The sequence below is a fragment of the Taeniopygia guttata genome, chromosome 1, assembly GCF_048771995.1.
Source record: "Taeniopygia guttata chromosome 1, bTaeGut7.mat, whole genome shotgun sequence".
Classification (NCBI taxonomy): domain Eukaryota; kingdom Metazoa; phylum Chordata; class Aves; order Passeriformes; family Estrildidae; genus Taeniopygia; species Taeniopygia guttata.
The window spans coordinates 9,116,270-9,142,196 of record NC_133024.1 but is presented as its reverse complement, the minus strand read 5'-3'; the positions used below and the strand labels follow the sequence as shown (position 1 = coordinate 9,142,196).

The following is a 25,927-nucleotide window of genomic DNA, read 5'->3' as shown; positions in this document are numbered from 1 at the left end:
CAAAGGACAAATAAAATATGCCAGCTTCCTGGCAAATCATAGGAATGTCAATTGCCTCATAAAAGTGGAAGTTGCCATTGCAGATGAAGTAGAATTTAGCCACTTAACTATATTTAAAGAACAGTTTTCCTCTCTACACAGCACCTATGAAATATCTGGTATAGATAGCTGGAAGGGATAAATGGCTTCTCTGGCCAATGTTAACACAGCCAGCCTCACAGATCAGCTGGATTTCTCTGAAATGGCAACTTGATACAGGAGTTTTAGCAGGTACATTAAATGTTTTATATTATGTAATCACGAAAAGGAAAAAGGGAAGAGAGGGAATTAAGCCCCAAAATACTGATAAAAAATCACCAAACCCACAAAATAGCCTATAAGTATTTTGAATGTTGAGGTTTAATGAAAGCGCATGGACAGACTAAATTTTTCTAATGCAGATTATAAAGTGGATGCATTTTTACATCCCTGAGACAAGACTCCAATCTTCCTTTCCTGCACAGAAGTCTATGGTACTAGCAGGCCTGTTTATGTCCATGGAACTGAAATCAGAACCTGGCCTGATGCATTTAAAATAATTGAATTTATCACTGATGTCTTATTTGCCTGTTACAAAGACCGTATTTTTAACCTCATTTCTGTTAGTGCATTACCAAAGACATTATGAATACAAACTCCCTCAGAGGGCCATCTGTGGAACCAGATACTATCTGATGAGGACCTCCCTGCAGTATCAGGATTGTTTTGCCTGTTTAAATCCAGATGCAATGCAAGAGCAGCATAACAAGGTCCATACCACGCCAGAAGTTTCCAGTGCTGCCCTCGCTGGGCCAAAGCACTCCTGCTCCTCACTCCAAGCTGCCAGACCCCGTCTTTGTGCACGGAAGGTGAGAAGCCATGAGCTCCCACCCAGAGCTGAAAAGATAACCTAGGACATCTGCCAGCCTGGAGGCAGCTGTGGCTCAACTGAGATGGCAAATACATTGCTGGAACACAGATCTTGTGACATCAGAACAGGGGCCTCTGCCAATCCCAGAATCATAGAACCTCAGAAGGGTTTGAGTTCAAAGGGACCTGCCATGGGCAGGGACACCTTCCACCAGACCAGATTGCTCAGAGCCCCATCCAACCCGGCTATGAACACTTCCAGGTGTGGGGCAGTCACAGCTTTTTCTCTGCCGGTGCCTTACCAACCTCACAGCAAAGAACTTCTTCCTAATATCTGACCTAAGCCTATTCTCTGTCATTTTAACACCATTCCCCCTTGTCCTGTCACTCCAGACTCTTGTAAATTGTCTCTCTCCATCTTTCCTGTGGGCTTCCTTGAGGTACTGGAAGGTCACAATTAGCTCACCCCAAAGCCTTCTCTTTTCCAGGCTGAACAATCCCAGTTCTCCCAGCCTTTCCTCCCAGCAGAGCTGCTCCATCCCTCTGCTCCCCTCGGTGCCTCCTCAGGCCTGGCTCCAGCAGGTCCCTGTCCTTGCTGTGCTGGAGCCCAGAGCTGATGCAGCCCTGCAGGTGGGGTCTGAGCAGAGCGGGGCAGAGGGGCAGAATCCCCTCCCTGCCCTGCTGCCCACGGGGTTTGGATCAGCCCAGCACACGGGGGGTTCTGGGCTCCAATGGCCAGGGCATGTCCAGCCTCTCACCCACCAGCACCCCCAGTCCTTCCCCCAGGGCTGCTCTGGGTCTGTCCATCCCCAGCCTGGATTGGTACCGGGGCTGCCCCAGCCCAGGTGCAGCAGCTTGGACCTGGTCTGTTAAACCTCATGAGATTCCCATGGGCACTTCTTGAGCTTGTCCAGGCCCCTCTGGATGGCATCCCATCCTTCAGGTGTGTCACCCACACCCCTCAGATTGGTGTCATCTGCAAACCTGCTGAGGGTGCACTCGATCCACTGTCTGTTTCACTGATGATGTCTTCTTCAGTTCAGCACACCTGCCTGAAACTTCCGTGGTGTAATTACAAAATTTCCAAAATATATTTAGTAAGAGTGATTCGAAACATCTGATAGCAATTATTGATTATTCAGTAAGGTACTAAATCATAAAGTCACTAAGTTATAATCTGGTTTGCTCTCAGAACCTTTCAAAGTTTAAGTAACTATTGATTCTTCCATACTCTCTGATTAAAATTTAAAGTGAAAAATTTTTCTTAAGATTTAACTTTTTTTTTAACATCAGATTAATGTTATAAAGAAAGTAACATATGTACTGTTAGGAGAAATACAAATTGCCTACAAACATATTGTAACTGAATTAATGGTTCCTCAATGAAAGCAAATATGTTTTAAGCTGAGCATTTACAAAGATAGTTTTTTCCATTCTTTTTTGTATAGAAACGAATCAATTTCACTTTTCGGAAACACTATGAACCTTCAAGGCAATTTCATTATGATTTTAAAAAGGTTTTATTTCCCAAAATGAAAAAAAAAAAAACCACAACAACAGCAACCAAAAAACTTCCTTTGCAATAGAAAGTTTAAATATTGCATGACTTTAGCTTTTAAGATTTTTCCTCCAGTTGTTCAGATGATAAATTCTGATAGAGGAATTGGCTGTATCACTATAGAGAGCAGAAGATGGTTGTGGAAACTGAAACCCATTTACTCCCAAAAGGTTAGATTAGATTATGTGAATGATCTGACTGGGGAATATCCGTTGGCTGCACTGGTCAATCTCACTAGATTTGTATAACTTGTAACAATCCTAAAAGAAGAATGTCAGCTACATTTCATTAACATGGATATTTGAGTCTTTAAGTCTTTCTGAATCACAAAAGAGAGCAAATCCAAGGAGTAAATTAAACTGTGACCAATAAATATAAGTTCCCTTAACTACAATCACTCATACCATCTGCTTTTGCATTAACATATCAAAATCAATAGAATTGACTTTTGTTCCATAAAACCATTTGTTTTGGTTTTCTTTGCTATCTCATACGCTGAGAAGAAAACTTCCAATGCATTAAGAAATTTCAGGTAACTGGCTCTGTCAGTACAGATGAAGGATGAGGAAAAAGTGAGTAGGAGAGTAATACATTTTTCACAAAGTATTGGATCCCATGAACAAATTAATGATGTTTTAAAGTGAGAAAATGTGAGGGCCAAAACTTTTCAAGTTACTGAGTGATAATAATGGGGCTATCTATTGTACATCCATCACCTTGAAGTACCTGACACATATTTTGGACTATTTTTGTGCATTTTCTTTATGATGATTAATAGTGGCATTGTACCCTCTGAAATAGCAGCCCATCACAAAGAGAAAGGTGTACTAAATTAAATTCAGATGATAACTATTTTGATCTCAAACACATGTGGAGCATAATATTGAAAGATTAGAACAAAAAAAACCTAAAAAAAAAAACCAAACAAAAAATAAAAAACCACCAAACCCTGTGAGAAACACTTATGTCTAAAATGAGGATCCACAACAAACAAATAGAGAAAAAGGAGCAGGAGCATAATACTCTGCTTAAACATCTGCACTTCTCTAAAGCATTCATTATTCTGATATCTTTTCCCCACTCTACATTTACATTAGAAAATTATGAGGTTTAAGATGTATTTTCTTCTGTAACACTTTAAAGAAGAAAGAGGGGCACTACACTAGATAACTAAATTTCTGTAAAAAGGAATAAATATAACAAGTTGAGTACCACTTGCCCACCTTTTATGTCCTGGACATGCTGCTGTGGTCTGGTTTGTCTCTAACACACATCAGAAGCCCACAGAGGTTCATGCAATTTTTTTTTCTTCTGGGATTTTAAACATTTGGCTAAAGCACCTCTTCACTTTTGTTTTTGGTGGATGGAGAAACAAAATTAGAATAGAGACATTCCACCAGAGCCTTTTGATGGTGAGGCTGGAAGAAAGAGTTCCAAGCTCCCTAAGATGACCAAAGCAACACAAAGACTTTTCAGTGCAAGTGTTCTTGTGCTGACACATTTTAGCTTGCTGCTTAGAAGTATGAAGGCAGATACTGTGGCTCAGCAAACAAGCTCTAACCCAAATTTTCTTTTTTCAGTGCTGGAATTTAGCAGGGGAATTTCAAGGTGAGCCCTTTGCTCTGACTTGACAAGAAAAAACAAGGGGGAGAAAAAAAAATTCCCTGTCCCCATCAGAAGAGCAAGTATAATGACTCTCTGCATGAGTGTGATATGTATATTTAATGACTGGAAACCACTCTGAAATATCTGGAGGCCTCATAGACAAACGGGAATGCTGAGCTGCTGCTGGAAGTTGCTCAGGAACTGTGCAGTCATGTGTTCTCAAGGGAGTGCAGAAGCACCTCCATGTTCCAGCTCCCCAGCATGGGCACGGCTGCAGAAATCAATTATTCAGTCCCTTACAGCAGCCAGGAGTCTTGCAAGTCTTCATGGAGAGCAACTAAGGGATGGGAGATGTCAGGCTGACATGGGGATCTGCTCAGGTGCTACAAGTAGGGTGGTAAAAGTTTCAAAGCCTGACACCTCTCCTAACCACCAACAAATAAATAAGTTCCAGTTGTGCTATTGCATATGCACAAGATTTCAAAATTATTTCCTTTGGTCCCTGATGGCTTCTTTTTTTTTTTTTTTTTTTTTCCTCCTTTTTCTTTTGTACAGTTACAGATGTTTGTAATAATATTGTACAGGACTGTTTAGAAAAACTAAATTAGCTGGAGGTTGATCTATAGAATACATTCCAGTGAAGCATCATCTACTATGGCTAAGAAATCTGATCATTATTTAATAAGTTATTAAATTGCAGTGTTCTCTATGTACTACATAGTTTTACATTATTACCACTAACAAGGAATGCTTGCACAGTAATTCTTGTAAATCCCCCCTGCCTGACCTAAGCTAATTGTGGTGGACTTGAAAAAAACCAAGTCAGGACAGAATAACTGTGATGAATGGGAAAAGTCAAAAAAATCACCTAATTTTTTTGAGTGAGAGTACCAACAGAGATGGAAACAGTTGGTTAGGGCTTTTTTTCCTGTTATGTTGAGTATGCAAAATCCAAGTAGGCATAAATCCCAGGGAATGAGAACAGTCAATGTTCCACCCATACAAGCAATCATACCTTCATATGTTCAGAGAGCGTATAATTTACCAAGAATTGTTTTGAGAGTAGTCTAGAAGCTTCTAATATTTATTGGAATTATGCTTACATCTTTTTTAAAGGATCTCCCCAAAGTTTAGCTGGTTAGGTTTCTGTAAGATAAGAAGCACTGTGACTAAAAATTTTAAATTCTCAAGAAATTCTTTTAATAACTTTCCCATGCATAACAATGTTGCATCTTGTGATTTTAAAGACCTGATCCACAAGAGCTAGACACTTATATCTTTAAGAGCAGACACTCACCCTCTGTGACCTGAAGAGGACTTTATTCTGACCAAGCTTCCTGAGAACGTGCCACCTTAAATCCATTGTTGATTCAATATTTTATATCTCTGATTCTAGGCTCTAGCTACGTGTACTTCTGTGACAGAAACGTCTTGTTTACAGGGTGAAGAGGGAAGGAAATGCTTCTGCAGCTATTAGTTTGCATTTATTGCTGTGGGAGTTTTGTCTTCTGTTTAAAAGAAAAACTAGCATTGTTGGAGAGTTTTGAAAGCTGCCTTAATTAAAAAAAGTAAAGCTACTCTACAAATCATGGTTGAAAACAGGTTAGAAAAGAAGAAAACATGATACTGTGAAAATCAACGTAGTATTTAATATTGTTTTTCCCACAGCCAAGGACAGGCTACCTTCCAGAAGCCCAGTCATGACTCCCAGTCAAACCCCATGAAGTTGTGAGGTGCAAGGTAGAGCTGATGAAGAAATTCTGCTGATTGAGAAGCAGACCAGCAGATAAAAGAAAAATCAATGCCTGAGCATCAGTACAGTGTAATAAAAGCAATGTCTCATTTTGACACCTTGACTGAGGGGATTTTTTGGACAAAGACTGCCATTATTTTTCCACTTTTACCTAAGTTTATCCCCTGATGCCTTGTTATGCTTTTCTGTGACTCCTGCCTCAGGCCCAATTGCAGCCACAGAGCTTGTTTCTGTCTTTCATAAAGGCTGGTTCTGTTTTGTTTTCTGCCAAGACTTTTCTCTCCCTCAGAGTAAGCTAAACATACAGTAGGAGGAGATCAGAGACAAGACATTGTGACTGTGATACTCAAATACAGGTATTTGGGCTCCAGGAATTTTATTCCCTGCAAAGGTGCAGACTGCTTTGTCCTTCTCACAAAATATTTCATCAATAGAGACTTCATAGGTGGCCATTTTTTGTTGCTTATAACTTCTAGCTGACCTTGTAACAGGTTCTCTACATTCAATGTTTAAAGCCCTGGAGCTGAAGTCACTCCTGTTTTTAAATTGAGCTGAACCATGGATAAAGATTTAATCTGATGCCAATTCCCCACATTCATTAAGATCAGTTATTCCACAAACAAATCAAATATTCCAAGGGAATTGGTGTCAGATAAACTGTTTCCCCATCGCCCAGATAACCAACAAAGAAAAGCACCACTTCAAAACACTCTTTAAATAGATGACTTGGCTTTCAGCTTTGTAGGCGTGTTAAGAGATTTCAATTGATACTTGTGAAAAAGCCTGGTGACGTCTCACTGTTGGGAAACTTAATTTTAGCACAAACAAGAAGTCAAGGAGGGAGAAAGGAAGGTAATAACACCCACCTAGTACTTGAACCTGCAAAAAATTTGCATTGGAAACATCAATCCTACAAAATTTCAGTAAAAACATATCAAGAACTGGCTTTCATCCATAATGTTATTTCTTTTCCTTATTGTTTCTTTAAGAAATAGGATTTGTGGGATTCTTTTTCATATTTATTCTGATGTTTACAGCCTACCTAATTTAGGACTTTTGAAATAAAGGGACTTTCAGTATAAGCATATATACTTATACTGTTTTCTGTTGATTTTGAGAACTCGACATCAGAACAGATATTTTTTAATTCATTTTGAAGCCAGAGTACACTGTGTAACAGAAATTCATATAACTACTCAGAGAAAGTACACCATAACTACACTGTAAGAACTCCAGTAGCTTGAGCAACATGCAGATCACATGGCAATCCCCTGCACACAGGAAAATGTCAATTAAGAGAGGAAAGACTCACATTTGCACCCAATTTCTACATAAAAACTGAAAAGAAATTTTACATCTGGTGTTCTGAGTTTTCCACAATGGTACACAGGTTATTAATGTTACCAAGACTGTCAACTGAATGTCCACTGTAACAGTGAGTTACAGCAACAGCCTTGTGAATATCCTGTGCCCATACCAATCACTCTCATTCAATTAATGATTCAATCATTTCTCTGATTGACACAGCTGATGGAGCCTTGGATGGGAAGATGCAGGTAAACACCTCCTACTTGCACCACGAGACAGGAGGCAAGGGAATTAATACTTTTAACAATTTTGCCTCTGTGCTTCTGGCTTACAGAAGTGTAATGAGCAGAAACAACCACCTGTGTATTTGCTATATCCAGCTGTAAAAAAAAAAAGCCAGAAAAATAGTGAAATTTGCACCATTTACTTGTGAAATGTAACATGTAACATGTAACTCCAAAACTAGTTACATCATTAATGTACATTAATGTACATTAATGTGCAACATGTACATCATTAATTAACGGCTGGTACTCAGCCTATTCTTGACCCAAGATTTTTAACAAAAATTTTAGAGCCTATTTTTGCAATCCTATAGGCCTGTGTTAGGACCCATCTTAAGTTAATACTTATTAATACTATTTCTTCTTGACATTTTATGTCAAGATGTTTTATCTATAAATGTTTTTTCTATACACATAGGTATGTGGTGGACATATTTCCACTTATCCAAACTTAAGAGAAAGGAGAAAAAAAAAATAGGCATCCTTTTGACTTGGTTGCACAGAGCTTAAATTTATCAGGTTGGGTTTCCTTTGGTGCAACATGTCTGTACTGAAGTGTCATCACACTCATTTGCATTTGTATTGCTTCAGCCAAAGCTAATTACAACTATCTTTCTTGCCTAACTTTTTTCTTACTATTAACTTCAGCCAAATTTAAGATATTATGCTAGTTCCAAATTAATAAAGGAAGTGTGCAATTTCCAGTTCACATACTGCACTCTAATACCTTTAATGAGCTGGACTGCTTGGTGTATTGTGATCTATAATTTGAAATAGCTGGCATTTTGATGCAATAAATGGTAGGTAAAAGAGGATAAATGAGCAAAATTCCGACGCTCTTTCTTCATGCCAGCACGTTATGGACTCCTGCCTTAGCTTTGGCATTAGGATTCCGGAGGATGCCCAGGACAAGCACAGCTCTGCAGGAGGTGTTATCCCCGCTGCCCTTGGGCTCCGCGCCCCCAGAGCCCACCGACCTCTCCCGCTTTCCCACCTCCAGCCCCGGCCAAACTTGGGGAAGTTCCCCGGCGGGAGGCACCGGCCGAGGGAGCAGCGGCGCTCCCGGGGGATGCTCCAAGGGGGCGGATGCTCCGCCGCGCCCACCCCCGCCCCCGGGCGAGCCCCGGCCCGGATCGGGCTGTGCTGGGGACGAACCGCAGGATTCCACCCCCATCCCCTTTTTTAATCCCTCAGCTCCTGCCCTCTCCCCTCTTACCTGGGCGGCGGGAGCCCCGAAACGCGGTCCCGGGAGATGCGGGAAGTTTGCCGGGGGAGGGCGGGGGCAGATCCCGCTGGAATTGGAGCGCCCGGGGTGCGCGGTCCGCAGCGAGCGCAGCCCAGGCGGAGCAAGCTCACTCGCTGTCTGCTAAAGGGGGTGAGAAAAAAGAAGGGGAGCGGATGGAGAGCGAGAGGAAGGCCCCAGTTCCTACGGGCTCCCGCAGCCGAAGGGAGGAGTTAGTTTAATTGGAGCCGCGCTCCCGGGAAACGTGCCCGCACGGCCGGGCGGGGCGCGAAAGTTGCGGCGCTCCGGAGCTCCAGCACCGCGGACAGCGGCACCGGCCGGCCCCTGGCACCCGGCAGCTGCTGCCGAATCGGCGATGGAAAACCCGGCAAGCTGTTGCAATCGTAAATTTTTATCACCCTTTGAAGATGGCACGCTATCCCTCCTGGGAATATGCCAAGTGGTTCTTGCCAGCACTCTCTGAAAATAGGGATCGCGTCATGAGAGCCTGAAGCATCACTGATATTCCCAATACACAGAAATTATACTTTATTGCATGCATTCAGACAGGTTAGTGATCCACTACCACTGACTGGTAAATATTATTAACCTTATTCTGCAGCTGAGGACGTTGGGACAGAGAGGTTAAGAAATGATTGATGTTTCATACATAGAGCCAGATCCCCGTATGAATCCAGATCTGCATGTACTTATCCTATGGGATGACTTTCCTCTTCAGATCATTTCTTTCCCTCCTCCTTGCTTCTTGTCTTTAATCTTGGAATCAAGAGAATCTCAGAATACTATGGGTTGAAAGGAAAGTTAAAGGTCATCTCATTCCAACCCACTTGCCATGGGAAGTAACACCTTCCACTAGACCAGGTTGCTCAGAGCCTCATCCAGCCTGGCCTTGGACATTCCCAGGGATGGGGCATCCACAGCTCGTCTGGACAGCTTTAAGTGTAATGCCCTAATAACGCTACAACTTGGTTATCAATACTTGAAGTGTTTACAGCACTTCCCCAAGCACAAAAATATGACTTGAGGTCCTCCAGAAAATGGGTATTGGAATGTAATAGCCCTAAATAAAGCAGCACAATTTTGTGAGAAACACCCAATAAGGACCACAAGAACAGAACCAGATCTTTTATCTACACAGAGATGACCATGAAGCAAGTCAGGTAAGGATTCACACTTTAGGCGCTCTCAAGCAGAAAAGGGAGTATTTGCCTTCTGTAAACCTCAGCAAACAAAATTTTCTGGAAATTAAATGCTTATTATCTCCAGTACATGAAATGTTAAGTAAGCATTCCAGGACAACAAACAAGCTGTGTTCTACATTGTCAAAAAAAGATCTGCTGAATTAATTTTGAGGAAAAAAAAAAGAGAATTTTACACTGAGAAAGGAAATTTTAATTATTAATAATTCACAAAAAATGTAAACGAAAAGAACTCACCGCTTGCTGTTTTGTCAGATATAATTTAGTGATTGAACAAAAAATAAAGGCAGACTTGTAGAAAGCATCAATGATTAAGAAAGAAAAGGAGTAGGTAAGGTTTTCTTAAAAACAATATGCATGACCCTTCAGTCCATCAACATTTATTTTATCTACTTATATGCATGCCTTTTCTGCACACCTGTATGGCATGAAAATACAAACTGTAGCTGTGGAAATGGAAGAGAGTATGGAAGGCTGGACAGATGGAAGTAATTAAAGTAATTAAATAATTATTTAGTATATATATTCAATTTTAAATACATGCAATTTCCTCACAGCCTTCCCAAGGTGTTTACTGTTTAATGTACATTCTAAAATGTCTTCTTTTTCTACTGAGCTTCCTTTTGTTAGCTAAGAAAAAATTTTACCTATATATATGTACATACACACACATGGAGAGACACACATATACATATGACAAATCCCAGTGTCAGGCATTTACAACATTTTGCAAAATGGAGCAAAACTGAAGGAAAGACAGGCTTTGAAATCTCAGGATCTGAGATGTAGACAGTAACATAAGTTTAGAAGAATGGTTTTAGAGTGGCAACACACAAAATTGCCTGGTCCAAGTTTCCCCAACAACAGCCTGAAAGCAGGCTCCTCACAGATTGTGCAACAAAGACACAGGACTCTTCAGTGGAAGTGTCTTGGAGCATATCCAGTACTGATCCATGACTATGGATGTGACTGTGTCAAAACTCAGGCTGCTATGGTTTCACACTCAGAAGTCACCTTGCTGTACAGATGGCCTGAGAGATGGAGCATGGAAGGAGAGCTAAAATGCTGGTGGCAAGAGTCATGAACTGAATGGGACCAACTGCACAAAGCAATGTATGACATCCTGCTGTGGCAGAGAAGACTTGCTTTGCTGCCCTGGGCTAGCCACTTATTCCCAGCCAGGAAGCTCATTTAGGGGAGTGTCCAGTTTGGTATGCTCATTTTACAGGGCAATTAAAGCCACCTGGCAGTGTGGGTGGCACTGCTCTGACATGGCGCAAGTCTCACTGTAGTTTCCACCAGACAAAAATTTTTCTCAGAGAGTGAAAAATCAAAATTAAAGGGCCAAGCAGTTATGATCAGAAATTATCAAGGACTGAATAATGACCAGCTTAGAATGGAATTAAAATTACAAGATGCATGAACATATTCTTAAGACAAGATATCTTTGGCCTCCTCCACTTTTACTACAGAGCACACAGGGTCCTCTTATGTAAGATACAGACAAGTATGGGGCAGCAACAGCAAAAATCTGCCTTCATTGAAGAGCTTATAGTCTATTAAGGTAAAAGTCTTGAGAAGAATAATGTACTTACTTTGTGGGCAGCATAAGTTTTAAGTGTTCTTAATTATTCATTTCTTTGCTGCTAAGTGCTCTGATTTAAAAATGATGTGATGTGTACATGCAGTGTTGATACTCAGATAACTTAATTGTTTTGGTAATATAACAAGGCATATGATGTAATGTCAATAGACTGCACCTTGTGTGCATTACAAGCTTTTCCATGTGGATGCTTATCCTCTAGTGACAAAGCTAATGATTCCTAATACGTGCACAGGGTAAGAAAGAGACTGTTGTGATAGACACTTAATAAACAGTTAAACAGATTGGTGGGAGAGCAAAGAAAGTGCCTCAAAATCTTGGCTTGGAACTGGTTTTAGGATGATATAAGCAGATGCAGCAGATTTGAATGTGAAGAAAAGGAAAAGCCCGAGGGAGAAAGATACTGAACTACTGCAGATATTTGTTCATAATTACAAACTACCATCTTCCCTCCCAAAAATATGCTCTAAGCAACACCAAATTTGCAGTGAATTCTGAGGAGTAATCCAGGCTCAAAAATATTATTTACTATAGGGAACAATGAATTGTCTTCTCCGGGTGTTTCAATAAAGGAGTACAAAGTATCTAATAAAATGTAAACATCCAAGTGGGTGTTCATGCCTTCCAACCGATGTCATCTGAATTACTGCCTTAGGAAAATCTCCCTGTTGACTATGCAGAAAATCTACATTTCTAATCATATCACCTAAACAGAAATAAGTAGATGGCTTTTTTTTTGTTTTTTTTTTTTTTTACTTTCATTTGTGTTGAAGCAAAATAGAACTGGTAATACAAAATAGAGAGAAAGGGAAATAAAATCTAGGGAATTACTACCATTATGGTTCTGCCACTTGGGAGCAGTAGCATTTATTTCTCAAGTCTTCTTAAAGGAAGAGGGTTTAGATGGGAAAATGGCATAGGTACCAACAGCTCACTGCTCAGATTAAAGAGGAAATGCTCACCTTTATGTAACAATTGCTGTGTAGTCTTTTAAAACACATATAGTCCCTACTATTTACTGTGAGGGCAGTGAGGCCCTGGCACAGGTTGTCCAGAGAATTTGTGGATGCCCCAGCCCTGGAGGTGTTCAAGACCAGCTTGGATGGAGCTCTGGGAAATGTGATCTAGTGGAAAGTGTCTCCACCCTTGGCAGGAGATTGAAACAAGATGATCTTTATGTTCCCTTCTCACCCAATCTGCTCAGTCATTCTATGATTCAATGCAAGAACATTCACAAAAGAGTCACCCTAGTCTGTAGGTCTATCTTTCTGGACAGCTTATGGGGTTTTTCTTGGTTTGGGTGTTGTTATTGGTGGTGGTGGTTTAGTTTGGGATTTTGAATATATTATTACTGATAGGTAGCAAAAAAAAAGCAGAAAATCACCTCCTGTAATTGAGTTAGGAAGATTAATTAGAGCAATGAACTTTCTTCTCTATCCCTGTGAATATTTGTCCCATTGAAATTAGTTAGTATTTTGGAAGTGACTTCAGCAGAATCAGGATTTTAGTGAACAATTTTAGTATGTATGAGGTATAAATGTGTCAACAAAATGAGAGGAGGATGGAGAACAGGCTGTAAATGTAACATCTCTAATCAAACCTATAAGCAAATCACTACCATCACTACTGTGAATCACATTTTCTTTTTAAAAGCACATTTGCTAACACCTTTCTTTCCCCCAGTCAGCCTCAACTTAAAACTCAGATTTGCATTCTACTTGCCCAAAGGGGTTGCCCCATTTGAAGGATTTCTGACACAGAAAACAGATGTGACAAATAAGAGCAGACCCATCATTGTGATATAAGACATGAGTACAAAATAAAGTATTGGATAATCAGGATGAACTAAGGGGTCATTCACCTTTTTCCAATTGCTTATCTTTAAAATTAAGATTCGATCGGAGTTGTGTCAAAAATAGTTATACTTCTGTAATAGTACTGCATAATTACAATTATAATCATGCTTTTGAGTGGAAATTAGCCCTTGAACACTTTGTAGTGTACAAGGTTAAGAACTTTGGTTACTTCCTACCTAGATCTGACCCAGAATCTAAGTTTCATAATGCCAGACCAATTTCTAATTGATTTTATATCACCATTGATTATTACAGCTATGTAAGACTTCATCCAATTGAGTTATAGAGGAGGGGAGGGGGCAAAAATCTTTCACAAAGATACAGAAGCATCCATCAAAGATGCATTTAGAGCAAATGGACAATGCACTTTTTTTTTTTTTTTAAGTTGTAATTGTATTCAAGGGAATGACATTTAGCAGCCATCCACTGTAGGTTATTGAAATATTCTGTGACCTTGGCTCCACTTCCAAATGGAAAGCAAAACCACAAATAAACCTTCAGGGAATACAGAAATCAAATTTTGGTCTCAAGTACATTGTTTTGAAAATGTTCAATAGTATGCTAATGATCTTAATTAGTCTCAGAGATACCAATTTTGGAATCAGTGCTTAGCCAAAAACCACATGTTGAATAAGCCCACAATCTGTAAATGGACAGAGTTCAAATACATAAGTGAATCTGAACATATTTACTAGAGTAGTCCAACTATTTTGTGAGAGCAGGGTTTTTATTCCCAAATAATTGTACCAGTAGTCTTGTATGAGCCAAACACACACACACAAAGCACATTATAAGTTATTTCATTACTTTGTAAGAATAAACCATGATGATACAGCTGCAGTCACACTGGATGGGGATTTTCCACCCTGCTATATCTTGGCAATTAAAGCAGTAAGCATGTGTTTAGCAATTATGCTTTTTATTCATGTCACTACTTGGAATGCAAAATCAGAGTCAATTATTTTTAAATTTTATTTCAGAAGAGACAGGAAAATGTGGAAGTTGAAGGCCATCCCCTCGAGTGCCAGTGTCTTTAAGTGTTATTTATTACAGCTTGAGTCTGTTCACTGAATCCAGCTGTTAAGTAAAGGAGTAGGAAGGGAGGAGAGAGAGAGAAGCAGATCTTTGCCTGACAGCAGTTGTTAGAGCAGCACTCCTGATTATTGTAATGGGTTCACTTGCCAAATGCCTTTCATACCAAAAGCAAGGCTGCTAAACGTGAAGTTGAGAGGGTGGATGGTTTTTTCCCCAATGAAAAAGCATTCTGCACATCAACCCACCACCAACGAGCATTAAAAGCATTTTGATGCTTGAGGGAGTCTTATTTCCAGGGGGATGTCACAACATCTACCTGTCTTTTGTGGCTTCTGAACGTTTTGTTCATAACAATGAATCAATACATAGGAGTTCTTTTAGACTTTACTAATAACTAAGGTTTAGTTTTATCTCTTTTGATCAGTAGCATTCATAAATAAGGTCTATTTCTCACTTCCCACTCCCCGGAAAGAATTAGAGTGACTGAACTGAAAGCCTTTGCTCATCTTTTCAGCTCTTTAGCAGCAAAATTTGCTTTAGAAAAAAATCAAAGATCAGTGCTGGTATTTTATCAGCCAGTAACCTGCCCCCGAAACAACACAGTTCCTACATGAATATTTGGATACTTTAAAATGAATAAAAAGCAACCAAAACACCCACACTTCAAACCCTTCCTCTAGAGGCAAAAAAACCCCTTTGAGCAGCAAAGAAGAAAGGGAGCCGTTAGTTCCTTTGAAGGGAACACCTCTCCAATGCCTTCACCAGGGCACAGCTGTCACCAGCAGGGTTGAGTGACAGAGCCCAGGGCTGGAGCAAATGCCAATGGGAGGGAGAGAACTCCAGGGCTTCCTCCAGCCTGGAAGGTCTGGGGCTGGGAAAACACACTGCAAGGAACATATGGATTGGTGGGGAAAATCATAGCTGAAAAGACTGATGGTTGCTCCCACGAAAAGTGCAGTTGAGGCAAATACTACATCCTTCCTGTCATGAAAGTAGAGTGATTTTTGACATCACAGTAGAACTGAAAACATGAAGATGTACAAAGAAAATGCAAGGAATTCATGCTGTTGCTGATGCTTTCCAGTAAGCAGCACTCAATGGAGGCAATTACTGCCTGGGTATGTGGTAACTCAATGGGGACAGAATTAGGAAGAAATAAATTGCCTCAGTGACTGGGATTCTGACACATAATTTTAATATAAAAACAACATTTTAAAAATCTGCTTTTCAACACTTTATTTTATAAAGGGCATTTTGAAAGCTCAGCAATGTTGGTAGAACCAAATTCACACACACAGGAATGTATGGACAACCAGAAGATTCAGTAAGGGGAGTCCAGATACACTGTCTTTTCTTTTTTTAAAATTTTGTTTCAGACTATTATGGTTACTATTATTGTTACTATTATTACTGTTTACAGTTCCAGATAGGTCAAACCATGTTTCAAGGAGAAGGAGTGCTCCTTCCCTTTTGTGTTAGGCTGGGAAGATTAACTTTCTTCCTTTGGTGCAAAACAAGTCATGTACTTATATATTGGCTAGCTTCTTTCAGTCACAGAAAATAAAAAGTTTCATGTACCTCACTTATTTTTTTTTAAATAATAACATTTTTCTTTGCTATGTATGAAGGGAACAATTCCAATTGCATTTTAGTGCACGCATAAGTATAGTGAGTATACAGATGAGTACCTCGACATTGCTTGAGCTTCATGGGAAAATAAAAATTATAATTATTGCTCCCAGCTTACCTAACTTATTAAAATACCGATTTATGAGGCACTTCTGCTGGCTTTTAAAACATCAAAACACCTGCAATTTTCTTTGCTGACACATTATGCACAGATTTTAAGTATGATACTCCATTACAGATGCCTCAAGCCACCAGCCTGCTTGCAGAATTTAAAAGAATTAGAAATAGAAATTAAGAGGAGGAAGAGAACTTTGTGTGGAAATTGCTCTCAAAACTGAAATGAGATTTTTCAATTATTTTTCTAAAGCAAAATAGCCTTTGCCTCTCTTTTAAGCAAAGCAACAAAAAGAATGAGCTAGTATAGTCAAAGAAACCTCAATTCCTTTTGCTACTGCTCTGTAAAGGATGTACTAAAAAATCATTAATTTATGTCTGAAAGATCTGGAGTTGGAAATACAGCATCAAAGTTATTGGTTGTCCTTCATTACCAAGTCAATGTATTACTCCAGGTTTTCTTACCACACACATTGAAAAAAAAAGAAAAAGAAAAAAAGAAAAGCTGTAAAAAGCACTAATTCTGAAAGCAGCATACAAAAGTAGAAAAAGAAATCAATAGCAACAGGGATCTAGGGAATAGATTAAAAAAAAAATCACAAGTGCTGGAATGGTTACTTATAAATGACAGATGAAAAGCAAAAATCAATAGAAAACTCTGAAGAAGGTATCACAGGAATAAATTAATATATTCTCCAGAAAAATGAATGGCTTCTGTATGGCAGACAAAACCAATGGAACCAGTCATCATTAAATGGAAAAATGCCATCACATCCCATTGCACTTTGTAATGACCTTGATATGAAGGAACTAGCTGCTGAGAAGTTACATCTCACTTAGTTTGGCAGGAATTTGTGCAGATTTTAAGTCTTTTACTTGATCCTTGTCATGGTTCATCACCAGTCGGCCACCAAGTACCACAGAGCTGCCAGCTACATTAACTACACCCTATTACCTGCAAACTCTTTGTAAGTTGAAATCATGTCTTCCCCTGAATCAAGGCAAGACAGTGATAAATACTATAATTCTCATATTTGTTAACTACTTTTTTACTGCTTTAAGTGCAACATTGAAAATAGCACATTGAGACAAAAGTGGGCACAAAGCTACTGAGTCACACTTTCTGATTTGGAAATGACAATTCAACATTGCTCCTATTCTAAAACTCCCCAGAAATTTTTATGAATATATGTTCTTCGAATTCCAAAGGGAATTTCTACAGCCAAGTGTGAATATACTGGTTAGGCAACTTGACTGGTTTGAGGAGGAAGCCAGTTCATTTGCTCTGCTTAGCTTTGACTAAGCAATGCACCTTTCCTTCCACAGCTCAGGAGAAGATCCCTGAGAACAAGTGATTATTAGAGTTTGAAGGGTTTTCCTATCATTTTGTTCCTGATCCTGATTATGTTTGTGTTTTATAGGACATACTCCTGATATGGAAGAGAAGATGCCCTGTGTTGGTACTAAAGTTTAAATAGATTAATCTAATGGGATTTAATGCAATAGTTTTAGTTTTGTTTCTTTAGCCCCTTTTTTATACATTCTTGTTAGTTCATGTTAAAAGAAGACAAGCATATGCATAGCAACACATTTTCTGATAGTTTCCCTTTGCAGCACATTAAAGGATCTTAAAATATGTGTAAAATCACTTTAATAGCTTTGATATTGGTGCTGTGGTGTTTTGACTCTTGCCTTGATGTTAAGAAACTGAGGCAGTGTGTTCTTCTTGCCTTGAGGTGGCCTGGTGTCAGGACAGGAGTGACAGGACTGGCAGACAGGCCCCCTAAGAAAGGATGTTCAGATCTATAGTTTGTCCCATTGCACCTGTTCTTTGTCCCAGCATAAGGAGATATAAACTAGACAGAGAGAAATGTAAACAACTAACTGGGCATTCCCCAGGTACTGATGATGCATCTAGAAACTTTTATTCTGAAGCTAGTCTTCAGCTGTCCTTACCTGGGAGAAGCCTTTGAGGGACTGTGAGAATGTACTGTAATTTGAGAAATTTAAATTAGGCTGGACAGGAAAGCCTCCAGAAAGATAAATGAGAACACAGGCACCTTGAAAAGCACCTCAGGATCACATACTCGGTGATATCTGTAATTCCTGAAATCTTAAATGGCTTTTTGGAAATGCCAGTGTGGCTGATGCACACTGCTTAAATGCATGATCATTGTATTTTCTTCTTCCTGAATCCTCCCTTGCTTTGCTGACCTAATTTTTCTTGCATCTGGCTGTTTTATCCTTGGAAAGAGCAGAACTGGAAGTTCACATTTTGCTCTGGGGAAAGGGAAGAACTCAACTTTGTGTGAAAATTTTAGAAAATGAAGCAGAAAATTTTTGTTCATTCTCTGCTCTTCCTTGGTGCTTACATGTTAACCTTACCCTGCAGCCACTTAGGTTTAAGCCTGTTGGTACCTCACAATCCACTCTGTATATTTTTGAGAGGTTTGAGCTTATTCCATTCTGCTCCCATTAAGAAATTACTCTGGACAAGCAAGGAGAGGAACCACAAGAACTTCAGGCTTCACCCTTACTTCATGTGAGTGTATACTTATAAAAGATTGAAGTCAGATGAATCTTTATGGAAACGTTGTGAAGATAGGGACAGATTTCCAGCCTGACAAGGAAAAATGAAAATGTTATTTCCTCATTTCTTTAATCCATTCTTTATGCTGCTCTCCCGGGGTTTTTTTGTTTGTTTTTTTTTTTCCATCTTTCATCATTTGTTCATACCTAAATAATCTATCTATAGCTAATATTCAGCTATATTGTATAAACCTACAATATTGCCTACCCTTGCTTCAAAACGAATTCTGTACTACTGCCTCAGGCAATCTCTCTAACCTTCCCTTTCACATCACAGTATTTGTGAAGGCATTTTTCTCTCCTTTTCCCAACAACTTCTCAGCTGTACCCTTGACATATTTTAATCAGGGTTTCTCTCTGACCAAAGGACAGACACCTCTCTCTTCCAATTAGTTAATGGTTTCCTACTTTCTGCTGCTGCTGTTGTTGTTTCCATCTCACTCACTGTCCTTCTTGACCTCACAGCAGCTGGAACTCTGAAATTAGATTAGGCAGGTTCATGCAACTCTCTCAGCTGCACAGAGGCTGCTGGAGTAGTTTTGCTATCTGTGTCTAAAAAATGTGACTGAATTAGTATTTTTTTATAAATTGCAGCAATGGCAGGTGTGTATTGATGGACATGACTATTTCAAATGAATGTAGGAAAAAAGCAGAAGTAGGAGACAGGTGCACTTCTTTTTGTAGCACAAACACATATAAGACAAATAAGCCTTCCCACAGATTGTATTTAAAGCACAGTTCATTTAACACTTCCCTGGACACAACCTTACAAAAGGAAAACTACTAATGATATTATATTCCAGTGATAAGAAATGGTGTATTATTAAAAATGCTTTACTGATATTATTACTGGTAAGGAACTAGTCTTTTAATTTTAAGTATGCTGTAGTTGTACTGCAAGGCTCAGGGTAATACTAGAACCAAAGTGTAAGGGAAAAGGATTTTACATAGACAGATTAACCTCTATTTTTCTAATTCCTGCCTCTTGTGAAGCAACATTAATTCAAGTTGACTCAAGTATGCTCTCTAATTCTCAGTGCTTATATTTTACAAAAAAAAATTAAAGAGACAGGAACTTTAGTAGCAAGTACTCACAAAGAGTCCTTTTCTGCAGATCATTTGCCCAGTATTGAAAAAGTGGAGTGAAGACCATGAAAAGAAAATGTCACCTGAAAACTACAGATAGCAAGAGAAACAGAAGATAAAGCCATTGGTGGAAAATGCAACTGATTGTGGTGGAACAAATTAATTGTTGATCAGCAAGAACCTGTCACTAGCTAGAACGGTATGGCAGTCCATACTGAACACCATAGAATTGTAGAATGCTTTGGGCTGGAGGGGACTTTAAAGAGTATTTAACTCCAAATCCCCTGCCATGGGCAGGGACACCTTCCACTAAAACAGGTTCTTCATAACCCCATCAAACCTGGCCCTGAACACTTCCAAGGATGGGACATCCACAGCTTCTCTGGGCAGCTTGTTCCAGTGCCTCACCACCCTCATATGCACATTAATCATTCATCTATTAATTTAAAAAAGGAAAAAAAGTCAAGCCAGCAGAGGAAGAGGTAGCCATCATTTCTATTACTGCATCTATTTTTTTACTACATGCTGGGAAGAAGGAGCCTGTTGCTTTTCTTTATAGAGGAAACATGATGGTGTGCTAAAGGTTCTGCTGCTTTTCTTAAGGAGCGGTGCAATTTAAGTTTTACATTGCTAGCAACAGTTCCTTTTTCACCTTGATGCCCTTTCTGCTGTTAAAGTAGGGCAGGGTCAAAGAGAGATGTTTGTTAAACAACTTCCCTGGCACCTTTAAGCTCAGTTTCAGTTCCTCTGACTGTGACATTTGTTTCATATACAGAAAGGATCAAATACAGGCTGCCTGAGGTCTTTCTAAACACTCAGAAAACACCCCTCCATCCACACCTCCTCTCATTTCTGTTACATTTTGCCAAACAATGAGGAGCCCACACCTCATATCAGGCAACTGAGCTCTGCAGGGTGCATATGGCTGAATACGGGAAAAGTAGGTCAGATGTTTCAGTTCAAAACGCCAAACTGGTATGCTAATTAATCTTTCCAAATCCTAATGAATAATTAGAGACTTTATTTCTATTATGTCACTACTTTCATTATTACAGTAGTGTGAAATAATTTCCATTATTTTACCAATGCAATGTGATGCTCTGTGGATGTTAAGGATTTAATCAGTAAAGCACCCCTGACAGATATATGTTACTATGCAAGAAAGTTAATTTCAAAGTTGTTAAGTTACAGTGAAAGTTAAGGGGAAAAAAACCAGAAAACTCAAACCAGAGAAATGAAAAAAAAAAAAAAAAAAACACCCAAGCAATAATAGCAGAAGCTGTCATAGAACGTAGAATTACTGATAGATAATCTGTCCTTCAAGAAACAGCAACTGGTCTGGATTAAAATGGAGGAAACAAAAGAAGGACTCTCTTCCATTTTCAGTCAGAGCATGAAAGATATTCATCAAAAAGGCAAAATTCCAGAAGGTTTTATCTGCATAAGCAAAGAGGTACAGAATTGATCCTGCTAATTGTTGTAGTCATCCATTGCAAGGAAGCTAAGAGAAATCTATCCACTCTCTGGGCTGCAGGACCAAACCAGTAGTGTCAGGTCAAGGTTACCGTGCATATCAAATGTTACTTGATAGAGTCCATAAACATCAATGCTATTTCATCACAAAAATGAATAATTGAATACATAAAGAGACTTCAACTCTACACCAAGATTCAACCTCATTAAAAATAACTGCAAGGATTCAACTTTGAGAGTACATGTATATAACCCTCTCTTACTCAGAAGTACCTATGCTTAGTAAATATAACATCATTTGGCTTTATATTGCTCTCCTGAAGTACATGATTTCTGCAACAGGAAATCAGTATTCCATTTGCTCCAAATGTATTACTGATTGTGTAGGACCCTCCCTCCACTGCCACCTTACTGGTAATATGATGTATTTCACAGAATTTTGCTGAGTTCGGTGCATTTCAATACTTCCTTTAAGTGTTTTGCACTTTCTTTTCAATTCTCTCTTTGCAGTGCATAAAACTTTGTTTATTATATTCCAAATACTGGGGCAGATAAATAGTGTCTGCCATGATATACTTTCGATTGAGAATTGAAAATGCCTGCTTAAAATTCCCTTTGAATAAATTGTAGTTTATAAAAAAGAAAGCTTTTTGGCAAGCCATTAATTATCACACAATTATTTGTGCTAGGCAGTCATAAGAAGTGGATGTAGCACACACATTTTTTAATTGAATACCAAAAAAGATACTGACCATCTTTCCCAGTGAATTTGTTGTACAATCCTAAAAAAATAACCTATATGTCCTGTAAAAAGGACTTTAGGCGCATTTTTCTGGATATACATACTACTGTAAGTTTGACAGTTTCCTTTAAAACAAAAAACCTCTACCTTTAGAGGCAGGATAAGCCATACTTTTTAACAGTTTGCACCCATTTGAATAATTCCCAGGAGATATTGTATAGGATTCGCTGCTCCATTTTGATCCCTACAAATCTATGTAGTCTGATGGGGTTCATCCAAGAATCCTCAAAGAGCTGCCTAAGCAGAACTTCTGGCAATGATTTTTAGTGATCTTGAAAAACCAGAGGTCCCAGCTGACTGAAGCTGATGAACATTGTCCTGATTTTCCAAAAAATCAGGAAACTACAGGCTGTCAGTCTCTCGCTGGCCTGGTACAGTTATGGAGGAGATTATTCTGGGGGGCATTCAAAAACACCTGGAAGACAAACACAGCCATTGATCACAGCTGGCACAGCTTCATGAGGGGAAAATCCTGCTTATCAAATCCAGTTTCCTTTTGTGGCAAGGTAACCCACCCAGCTGACCAAGGGAAGACAGCTGATGTGATCTTTCTGGATTTCAGTGAAGTTTTGATCCTGTCTCTCCCAGGATCCTTCTGAGTAAAATGGCCATCCCAGAGCTGGATAAACACATCATGGGATGGGTGAGTGATGCCTCACAGGTCAGGCACAAAGAGTTACAGTGACTGGGGGGACATCAGACTGGTGACCTGTCCCTGGTGGGGCTCCATCCTCAGCCCTGGGCTCTTCAACACCTTCATAAACAATCTCTGTAGATAAATCTAAAAATATTCAGTTAACTATAGAAACTCTGTCCAGAAGCATCTTCAAGATGCTTTTCAATAAATTGTCTTCACTTCAATATTTGACAATTAAAATTCTGTCTGATTCATACAGTTGAGGTAAAAAACATCAGGAACTGGGCTTTGAACTTCTTTTATTCATACAGGACTCAGGGATAAATATTGCTGAGTTTCTCCTACATAAAATACATCAAAAATTCACCAAAGATACTAATTTTTCTTTTTGCCCTGATCGTGGCTTTTTGCTATACTTGGTTTGGCTGAGATGGAGATAACTTTCTTCAGACCAGCTTGTACGTGGTGATATGGTTTGGCTTTGTGACTCAAACAGTGTTGATATCACATCAATATTTGGACTATTGCTGAGCAGTGCTTCCACAGAGTCAAGTCTTTCTTTTTTTTTTTTTTGGTTGGGTTTTTTTTTTTTTTTTGTTTTTGTTTGTTTGTTTGTTTGTTTGGTGCTTTTGTTGGTTGGGGTTTTTTTTTGGTTTTTTTTTTTTGTTTGTTTTTTGTTTTGTTTTGTTTGTTTTTTGGTTTTTTGGGGTTATTTTGGTTTGGTTTGGTTTGGTTTGGTTTGGGTTGGGTTGGGTTGGGTTGGGTTTTTTTGTTTGTTTGTTTTCCCTGCAGAAAAGAAGATGGGTAAGAAGAAGAGTGAGGGGACACAGCTGGGACAGCTGATCCAAACTGGCTGAAGGGAGATTCTATGAACCATAATATAGAGAATAAAAGGGCTGGGTGGTTTGAGGGGATGGGGAGAGTTAGCTTTCGAGGTGGCTGGTGCTCAGAGATTTCTGGGCATTGCTTTGCTGGCAGCAGGCAGCTCATGACTACTTTTCCTCAGGTTTGGTTTGTTTGTTCCCCCTGCCTCTTTCCCTCACTGATCAAACTGTCTCCATGCGGACACGCGAGCGTTCTCATCACAAGGAGAGTGAATGAGCAGCAGTGTGGGTGCTTGGAGACCAGCTGGGGCCAACCCACAGCACCTGCAAAGTTATCCCATGTATTTTGTCTTTTTCTGTATCCTTTCTTGCCTGCCCAGCAACCTGTTACCCAGTCTTGATCAAGGTCCTTGCTTAGGGACAGAACTGAAGGAATTGAAGGACACCATATGGAGAGCAATTCCCTCCTCTCTTAAGCTGTCTCATACCACACAATTCAAATAAGTGAAATGTGCTACACACAACACCGAGCTTTTAATGAAGCTGAACATTTTGCAGCTGGCAGTTTATGATATAAACTGATCCTAGTGTCACCTTTTTAGTAAGGAGTTTTAAAACCAACACAACTGTTTCCCTGAGAAAGGCAGTCACACATTGCTCAATTCACATAATTAATTACTCTTAAATAAACTGATATTTTTAGTGCAGAAAGCCATACCTGAATCCCTCTTCCTTTGTCCTCCTGAAACAAAATCCAGACAGTATTTGTACTCTAACTTTGATCTTGTTAATTTGGATATTTGAAACAGCCTAACCATAGGAGGGCAGATTTAAGTTTTTATATTAACTTACCTGGAACCTCAGGGGAGATGCTCAGCCAGGCAAACCTGTATCTGTGCTCAGCATAGCCAGACAAATCCACCACAAAGTGGCTGGAAAATTAAGGGAAATTTCACTTTAAAAATCTCAGTACAGTCATGACCTATAATAGATGTGATGACACTGTGTATGTACTTTCATAACACAAAATTATACAATTTATTTTACTTATTTGGTCTGTTTGCAAAAAACATGCTTTTTCCAGATCACAAGGCAAGAGAGACTGTATGCCCTATGCACTTGCCTGTGAAGTTTCATTAAATTCCTGGAGGAATTATTCAGATATTTGGAGAAAGAATAGGAGCATGGAAGATATTTCAGAAAAGACAGTCTGTAACCACTTATTGGCACAACATATTCTAAAAGGTCATTGATTATTACCAACCATGTCTATTAAAATCCAATTTTATGTGACATTTTAAGAAGTGTGTTGGGCAATAAAATGCTGGATTGAAAGTGTTTTTCCAAAGAAGAGAAGCTAGCCACAAGGGCAGATACACATTGCAGACCAGTAATATTGCAATAAACTAAAGTACACTATCAATCTGCTGAATTAAAGCAGTGGGGCTGCTCCAAAGTATTTGCTGAAATAGAGAGTGCTGTCACAGAAAAAGTACAATGTTCTGAGGCTTGATAATTATAACCAAGCTGAATGCTAAAGGACAAGGCAGTTCTTGAGATGCCCATGACAAAGCTGATATCCAACTTATTTCAGATTGGCCTGAAAAATATTTTTACCTTGCCCTTTTTTCTTCCAATGGGTTCTGTCATGAATGGCCATTTCCATAAACATAGACCCCAAAAAAAAAGGCTGAAGTTTCTCAGGATTCTTCCCCCACCATCCATCCTGCAACAGAGCCTCAAATCTGGTGCTGCTGGCAGCTGGGCAATCTACATGTTCACATGTATTAGAATAGGGAGAATTTTACAGGAATGGATTATTCAAACAGTCCTCCTGGAATTTTCAGAGACCCGAAATGTCTCTGGTATGCTTTTGTTTTCCTCCAGCTATGCAAGGGAAATAATATTAACTCAGAGAAGCTCCTATTTACAAATCCTGCTGGTTTTCAGGGGCAAGAAAGCTCATTAAACCAGGTGTTGTATTATGCTGAACTCGCTGATGTGGAACAACTACATCTGAATTCTGGGAAAAGTTTTCCTGTGAGTGAGGTACTGGTAACATCTTTCTCCCTCACGGCTTCACTGGTGCTTAGTAGGGACTGAATTCACCACAGCCTTTATTTCCCTCAGAGGGAGTTAGTAGTGTCAGGCTGTTCTCAGCACCCACTGTCAGAAAAAGCAAAAGTTACTGTCTCAAAGACCACCATATCTGCATTAACAGATGACTTTGATTTTTCAAAGGAATGGCTGCATGGAAAAGCAGCCTGATATCATAACCTATGTCCTAGGAAACCCAGGTTTCCTACTACCTTCAGGAAAGAAATATTTCTGTTACATTGTTGTTTATTCCTGATTTGGGCAAGTTTTATCTCTTTGAAATTTAACTTTTAGAATGCTACAAAGACTAAATAATAGCTATCCCACATTTTACTACTATAGAA

At 39.3% G+C, this 25,927-nt stretch overlaps 1 protein-coding gene across 1 annotated transcript in view; it reads right to left on the bottom strand.

Moving 5' to 3' along the window:
* Positions 1 to 8,932, bottom strand: part of ROBO2 (roundabout guidance receptor 2) — a 1,029,224-nt gene extending 1,020,292 nt beyond the window's left edge. The window contains exon 1 of the mRNA XM_032751027.3: positions 8,613 to 8,932. The gene's annotated coding sequence lies outside the window, so the exon portion shown is untranslated. The remainder of the gene's footprint in view (positions 1 to 8,612) is intronic.
* Between the last annotated feature and the right edge of the window lie 16,995 nt (positions 8,933 to 25,927).